Source organism: Furipterus horrens, unplaced genomic scaffold (assembly GCF_987537825.1).
Source record: "Furipterus horrens unplaced genomic scaffold, mFurHor1.1.pri manual_scaffold_12, whole genome shotgun sequence".
Lineage (NCBI taxonomy): Eukaryota > Metazoa > Chordata > Mammalia > Chiroptera > Furipteridae > Furipterus > Furipterus horrens.
The window spans coordinates 40,309,260-40,318,076 of NW_028327182.1; positions in this window are offsets into that span (position 1 = coordinate 40,309,260).

Genomic DNA, 8,817 nt, shown 5'->3' on the forward strand with positions numbered 1-8,817 from the left:
AGAAAGCAAGTAGTGCAAATGGTCAGTGACTGATATCAACCGAGATTTCTAAGACAAAGTGCCTCAGGCCTGGCTCTATCCAGGTGTGCTGCTGGCAATGTGTTTGAGATAGCATTGTTTGTAAAGCAATTCCTCTTTGAAATGGATATCTCCTCAATCAAAGCTTAGGTCAGTTACTTTCATTACAGAGAAGAAAAAATAAAGTTAGGTTTTACACTCTCCCCATCTTTTTTGTGATATATAACAACTGGTGCCCAGAACACAGTAAACACTTGGAACTCTTAACTTTGCTACACAGCAGGCTTATTCAGAATGATGTTGTTCCCACAGTTGAATTATATGCTTGCTGTCAGTTGCATTTTGTTTAAAATCTCACTTATAACAATTATTAATGCATTAATTGTTTAATTAAATAAATCAAAATATCCATTCTTATAAAAAGTCATTAAAATGAAAGGAATCACTGAAGAGCTTTATTGTTGAATTAGATATGAATAAAACAAGTATAAGTTATTGGGAAAATATTAAAAAATTGAAAATCCAGTGTACTTCTAAATGTCTTAAATTGTGCTAATTTGAAAAACCTGAAACTAGAAATGGTAGATGCTTTTAGTCAGGGCTTATGCAACAATATTAATCAAATTCAAACCAGCTGATTCATATTTAAAAAGATGATAGTTCTACAATATAAATTAGGTAAATAAATGCATATTTATGTATATTTATAAGCTTTAAGATGCCTAAAATATGTACTTATTATCAATCTTACTGCCTCCACATTTAAATGATTTTTATAACCAAGTAACAATGTGTCCACATTATGCTAGATAAGAAATTCTGCTAGTAACTGTCAAATATAAGGAAAGAAAGTGGGATAGGTCAGTCATTTTTGCCCTAAAGTCACTTTGATAAATGCTGAATAATATAGCACATGCCCTGTACAAAATTGTAATTAATAAATATTTGCTGAATAAAAAAAATACAGAGTTAAGAATTTAACTTATAGGCAATGGCAAAATATTAATGAGTTTTTGCATGTAAGATTGTATTTAAATGGATTATTCTGTTTATTTATAGAGTGGATAATACATTTAAGGTATGACAAGGCAGGTGGCAGGAAATGGAGGGGACTATTGCAATATCCATGTGAGATCCAATTAAGGCCAAAGACCAGTTAAATCATCACCAAGCCCTTAGTATATAAAATGTTAAAGGAACTTATTTAAGAAAAAGATCAAAACTATGAACATTAAAATGACAACAAACTCACAACTATCAACAACAGAATCTAAAAAAGCATCATAGGTATGGGGATCATTCAGAAGGTTATCAGCTGGGAGGGGAAAGGGGGAGAAATGGGGGAATGGTGCAGGGACTAAGAAGCATAATTGATTGGTACAAAATAGACAGGGGGATGTTAAGAATGGTACAGGAAAGGGGAAGCCAAAGAATTTATATGCACAACCATGGACATGAACTAGGAGGGTGGGATTACTGAAGGGAAGGGGAGTACTGAGTGGAGGGTAAAAAAGGGAAAAGAAATTGGAACCACTGTACACAGCATAATCAATAAAACATACTTAAAAAAACATAATAGAGGTTTATCTCACATATTATATACTTAACTAATAGTTGTTGTACAACTACAATTTGCCAGAATTTAGATTAGGTGTTTAGGGTTTATTTATGTCAGACAGCATGGGCCATGAATTTATATAGTTTTAATCCCAGTATAAATTACAGCTAAAAGTTAGCTACCGTTGTTATGCTAACAAGTGCTGTGATGGAGGAGGTATAGTGTGCTTTGGATACTCATTGTAGGATAATCTGATGGAGTAACACAGGTCTAGGAAGGCTTCCTAGAGGAAGTGAGTTTTATAATCAAGTTTAAAGAAGGAATCTTATTTAACCCAGCGAAAGAAATGTAGGAAAATGGGTTTTTAAGGCAATGGCTGTGTGAAAACTCAACCAAAGAAAAAAAGATAAAAACAGCAGAATGAAATGTGTGAGTTATCAATGGGCAAGGAAAGAAGTAACAAGAGGTGAATATGAGTTTACAAACAGATACCGAAAGGTAAAATTAGCTCTGTTAGGTGTTAGGGCTCTATACTGAGAAACATCAGGAGCTATAGAAGTGTTTAAAATAAGTATGTGATGTGGTTAATTTCAGGTTATAAAGTTCATTCTGGCTGTAAAGAAAACAATGGGTTAAAAAGTAGCAAAAGTACATGGCAAGCAGTTTAGAAAGTATCCTCACAATCTGGGTAACTGGAGATTGTGTCTAGAGCTGAAATATCATCAGTAAGGTAAAGGAGCGCTATAACAATGGCTAACATTCACTGGGCATTTATCATATACCAAGGAACAGGTTAAGCACTTTTAGACATTTTAAACAGTTTTTGAAATAATCATGTAGTCATTGCTATTATTTTCATTTTATAGGTAATGATACTGAGATTTAAAGAGAGTAACTTTCCCAAGGTCACATAGTAAGAGTTAAAGAATACTATTATAGGTATGTTAAAGATATTTCTATAGAGAGCAAGGTCCTTACAAAACTGTTGTCAGAGTTGAAGGAACTGGTATAGCTCAGGACACCAGAAATGAGGACAAAATAGTAGAGAGATGACCAACAGGGGAAACTATTCTCAGGCCACCACTGAAGCTATCATGGGGTCAATCACCCACTGCTACATTTGATAATCTGGACATTTCAATTTCCTTTGGACAAACAGGAAACTGGCAAATGGACATCCATACCATACATAATTCAGGGATCAGAAAAGCATATAAAATGTCTGTCACAACCACCACTGCTCTGATGCTTCTTATTGTGGAAAAGGCTGAGGAATAGATGCTGGAATTACACTGTGGAAAAATCTCAGAGGCCCATGGCTTTGCTAGCTTTCCAGAAAATGGCCCAGGGGGATGGGAATATGGTATCTGCCCAACATCTGTTTTACAAATCTAATTTAGGGAATGTAATCTAATACCTAACTGCAAGGCAGTCTAGCAAATGAAGTTTTAGGCTTTTCGGTATCTCTAACATGAAGAAGAGTAAGGAAAAGGGTAAAGTATGCCAACTAGAGAGGCACAAGAGGGACATCATCAAAGATACCTAAAGGATTATGGTAGAAATCCAAATAAAAGGCAATTATAATTCAGAATGGTAGCAGCAGAAGTGGTGTAAAATGGCTTACCTTGGAATGAATTTAGAAGTTAAAACTAATAGGATGTGCTGGTATATTGTATGAGGAGCACGAAAGAATGAAAATAGCCCATGATAACTAATATTTTGAGACTAAGTGGAACACTGGAGTTGTCATTTGCTGATATGGTGAAACTGATAAAGGAGATTTGGAAAAATCTTTTGAAGAAGAAAACTCAGGAGTTAACTTTTAAACATTAAGTTTGAGATGTCTTTTAAACATCTAAGTGGAGATGTCAAGTAGGAAGTCAGAAAAGTATACTGGAAATTTAGTGTGAGTTAAGTTGCAGAAAATAGAGACATCACTTATAATTTCCTATGAAAGATAAAGAAAACTTTGATAATGTTTAGGCTGCATATTTTTAAGAAATCTGTCTTCTCTGTTTAATCATCAGTAAGTCCTTACTAAAGCAATAGTATATAATTCTATCTGATAGTGCAAACAGAATGATGTAAATAACATTGAATGCTACATATGAATGAGTAAAATATCCTCATGTTAGAATGAGCCAGAATCACTAATAACATATTACCAAACATAATCAGAATGGCTCAGGACGATATACAAATTAAGGAAATCTAAAATAATTAAAATTCAGTAAGAGAAAAAAAAGAGTTAGCAAGATCCTTGGGGCCAGAGAAGTAAAGGAAGATGGTAAAGTATATGTTAAGAAAAGTTTCATGAAAGACTCAGAGGACAAAGAAAAAAACTAGGTTTTAACAACAAATTGCAAAGAAAAATCAAGCAAAAACCACATTGATTTTATGCACGTTGTCATGCCATGTTTACTAAAAGACAGAAGGGTTTATCAACTCTTGTGGTAGATCAAAAGATTATGCTTGATTTTAATAATTTCTCTTTTATTTTCAACATGTAAAAATAATAAAGATTAATGTAATTTATGGTGGAGAACAGGATAAGAGTTCACAGGTTCCCCTGTTGCATTTTGCACTGTTGTTTTGATTCCACTGCTGTCTTCTTTCCTTGCAGCATTATTTATTCAGTCTGTTTAGTTTGCTTTACAGGCTGTGGCAGCATTCACAGGGTGGACCTATTGAACCAAGCTGTAATAGATGTAATACATCAATACATTTGAGGTGAACAGCTTTAATTAGGCCTTCCTGGTCATTTCATCAATTCAGTTGAATACTGTTGGGGTTTGAATAACACCCAGCCTCCTGTGGAGCATGAGAATTAGGGCCCTCAGGCAGGGCTCCACCACTCACAGCACAAGGTTAGGCAATCAGCCATAATTCACACAAGAAAGGGCCATGCGTCCAACCCATCAACTTACCCTTACAATGATATCTTTGAAATCCTAAAACCTTTAAACCCAAGTATCAAGTGGGTAGGCAAACTGTCTTAAAATCTCACAGATACCTAAAGCTCTTTTCCTGCTCGATAAAAGAACAAGAGTTTGCTTTGTTGCTGCTGACATACATCTATAATAAAAATATCTTTTCTGTAACAGGTTAATAGACAGTATCTAAGATGTAAAAACTGTGCTATGTGTAAAATCTGATGTATACCATTTCAAGTGTCAATATCAAAGTTGGTTTATACCTTGCACTGTACTTGTCACATATAGCCCAGAATAAGTATGCTGAAAATAACCTCATGCTGAAAATCCATACACATTAACATATACCAAGGTAAAACCACTTATATTTGGAAAAAGGTAGACTACTTTACATACAGTCTTGGCATGCCTCAGGACTGATTGTCACATATGAAATATCTTCAAAGTGAAACACTGAGAGAAAAAAAAAACAAAAAACATTGGTTAGTACGGTTGGTCAAAAACCAGGTAGCAAAGACAATTACTTTTGTGTAGAAAGGTATTCAAATAACCTGATTTCCTTTTCCTATAATGCGTGCAATGTGAAGACAAGAACTCACTGGTAACACCCAATAAAGATACAGTGGAGAAAAGCCAGTAAACACTACAGTGCCACACTATAGTCAGCCAGCACAGAAAACTGACCTGCGGTGCTCAAACTGCAAGCCCACATCAGAGAAGTCATTAGATTTTGAAAAGAGGAAGAACGGGCCAAATAGATTAGACTGAGGTCTCCAATTTCTCAAATCCTGGGGAGCAAATTGGCAGATTAATTGGGAACACCACATCCAAGGAAAATTAGTAAGAGGTCTTTACCAGGAAGTCTAACAAGGCCCCCTCATTCTTTTCCATCCAAATGGAATCATCCCCAGGGTAAAGATTCTGGAAGTCTGGCTTGTTCTTTAGCTACATCTGCTAAAACATGGAAGCAGAGCCTGCTCATTTTCCAGGATCATGAGTCAAGTGGCGACCAGGCCAATTTTTTTTATGATTATGGAAGTTTTAAATGATCTCTATGTTTACTGAAATGGCACAGGGAAAGTAATGTTTCTTTAGAAATTTTAACCCTTTGAAACTCTTTTAGCAAAACAGGAAAAAAAGATAGATATATAAAATTAGAACATATGCACTGGCAAAGAAGTAAATTGTTTTGTTACTATAAAAATTAACCACATATCTATGAGCTTAAAGGGCTATGTCATTTACATTTTAAAATAATACTAGACACAATATAGGTTAATTTGAAATGCTCTTTCTCTCAGCTGCAGACAAGAAAATCAAATTAATCTTAATTGTGTCTTGTTTAACTTGAGCATTTAAATTAGAGATTCTTTGCTAATCTAGATGCTTTTATAGTTACCACATCTTTTTATAATGCCAATTTTTCTTATTTGACTTCTTTGACCCATGGGATATTTTCCAGTGGGCATTTTTATCTTTAAAAATGGTAAGCGTGCATGAACAACAGGGTGAGGATTGACTGGGGGAGCAGCAGGGGAGGGGATGGACAGGGCAGGGGAGCACAGCAGGGGAAAAATTGGGACAACTATAAAAGAACAACAATAAAAAAGAAGGCAAAAATGGTAAGAGTGGTTTTATAATTACACTTATGGGGCTCTGTAAAAATTTAAATCTCTACAATGTTCTACTCCACAATATTGATATTATTCATTCATGTACATCAGTAGCAAACATTCTTAGTTCATTTGTTTTTACATAAGGGGAAATGACATTGTTCGGTACTGAGAGAAGATAAATATAATAGGTATGAATAGTCCAAGTTGATAGGTATATTAAATAAAATTGTACTAGAATTTAACTCCTTATTTAAAATGCTTTCTAAGTTTTGATGATGAGTTGTCCAGACAATAAAGGTTGGGTTAGTACACTTTTAAGAAGCACTATACAGTATAAAGAAATGAAATTGCAGTGTGTATGAATCCCAATAATGAAAATATGTTGTTTTCAAATGATAGAAGGAATTTTCTAATGCACCTAAATGACCTGGAGTGGGGACAAATAGGATATATACAGTAGGGTATTGTGTAGTTGAATCAAAAGATCCTGTATTCAATATTTTCTTCACTAACCATATTCAGAATGTCCTTCCCAGTCCACCAGGATCCGCTGGCATATTTTATTATTGTGGCAACCTATTAGGACCTAAAAAGACTTAGGTATTGACTCAATGTCTACAATATATTTTTGTCTTATTGTTTATACTGTTACAGTTGTTACCATTTTTTCTCCCTTTCCCCACCTCCTCTCAGTCCCACCCTTTTCCTTCCCCATGAAGCCCCCATACTATTGTCCATGCCTATGGGTTGTGCATAAATATCCTTTGGTTAAACCCTTCACCAATCTGTATCCAATATATTTTTAATGTAACCTCTATAATCTCATATTTCCTGTCTGTATAGAAAGATATCTATATGATTATCCCTTATACCCTATCTAAAACTTGTGAGTCTTAGTGTATTATCAAAAAAAAAGTGGAATAATAGTGAAAAACTTTTAAGTTTTAGTTGTTCTCAACTTTAAGCAAAATGAATTAATTTAGAAAAATCCTCTTAAATAAATTTTAATAACTAAGTTAATAATTTTTAATATCCTGGTTGAGTAAAACTTCAAAGAATACCAACATGCCTAGAGAAAAAGCAAAAGTTTCTCTACTTCAATCAATACCTATAAAAATATTCACTTCTAGCAATTTAATATATATCCTTTTAGATATCTAAAATACATATTTAATATTTAAATAAGTAAAATTTGAATCATACATACAAATATATGTGTTGTTTTGCAAATATTTTAATGATAATGTTTTTATAGGAAGTTAATTTCATGTCATTTATATTCACCTCATTCTTACTAAATATATTAATATTTTAATATTTCACATACAACTATAAATTCACCCAATCTTGTCCATTTTTGAAAATTTAAGGTGTTTATGTATGTATTTTTATTTTCATTTTGCTATTACATACACTGCTATAGCATATATCTTGGAATGCATAAGTGGACATTTTTGGATATAATTATATTTGTTAATTTCTTATGCTTTAATGGTTATGCTTATTTTTTATCTAATATATTTTCTTATATACATTAGATTTTCTAAATCTGCTTCAAAAACCTTTCATTAATTAACATTATTACAAAAAGTACACGAGAGACCCATTTCTTCCAAATTTTCATGTGTAATATATGAATAATATATCTATACAATACACAGTAGATATTTCCTCCCAACGTATACTCACTGTGCTTCATTTATTGTCTTTCCTTACATCAATTACATTTTTCCAGTCAATTTAATTACTATGCTTCTTTATGTCTTTGAAGTTTTATGACACATTTTAGAAGACACTTTTCATCCCAAGATTATAAAAATGTTTTCTTAGTTTTCATTACATGGAAGCAAAATCCAAGAAGTTTTCTAGTTCAAGGGATCTATTAGGAATGAAGACAGCTTTAAGGACATGAGGGAAGCAGAAAAAAGGGAAAAGTAGAGCAAGATATGGCTTTAGGTACCACCTAGTTAATCACAAATAAAGCTCTAATATATGAATTATGTTTTAAAGTCTATACTTCTTTGACACAGATGAATAAATCCGCCACCAGTAATTGGCTCCTGGATTCCTGAACTTCAGAGGGGCATAAATCCAAAAACTTTCCTGGCCAAGTGTTATCATCTGCACAGAGAAGGGTAATTCTCCAGAGAAGGTTATCAGAATGAACCACTAGCAACAGAAAGCAAAAGAAATTGCCAAAATTCTGGGCAGGGCAACAGCACCAGTTGTTGTCCTGCATTTTCTTTAAAGAGTTGGTACACATTTGTGGATATAAAAGTTTGCTTTGAATGTTATGTTTTTTGAAACATTTTACAATGTGGTATGATGTATTAATATTCATTTTTCCCTCAAAATATAACCAATTGCAGCATTAATTAAATAATCAATGATTTTCCCCACAAATTTGAAATATGGTATTTACCACATATTAAGTTCTCACATACACACAGGCCAGTTACTAGATTCTGAATTGTGACCAATTGATATATTGCTCATTATTGTGCCAATTCCATACTGTCTCAATTATGTGGTTTTAAGCTTTTAGGAAAACTCACTTAACATTATTCTTTTATCCACATCTGTCTGTTCTATCTTTATTCGTCTGGAATAATATGTATTGTAATTGAAGTGTTTATTCACATTAAATTTATTGCTCATGAATTACCTTACCCAGGACACAAACAAAATAAAA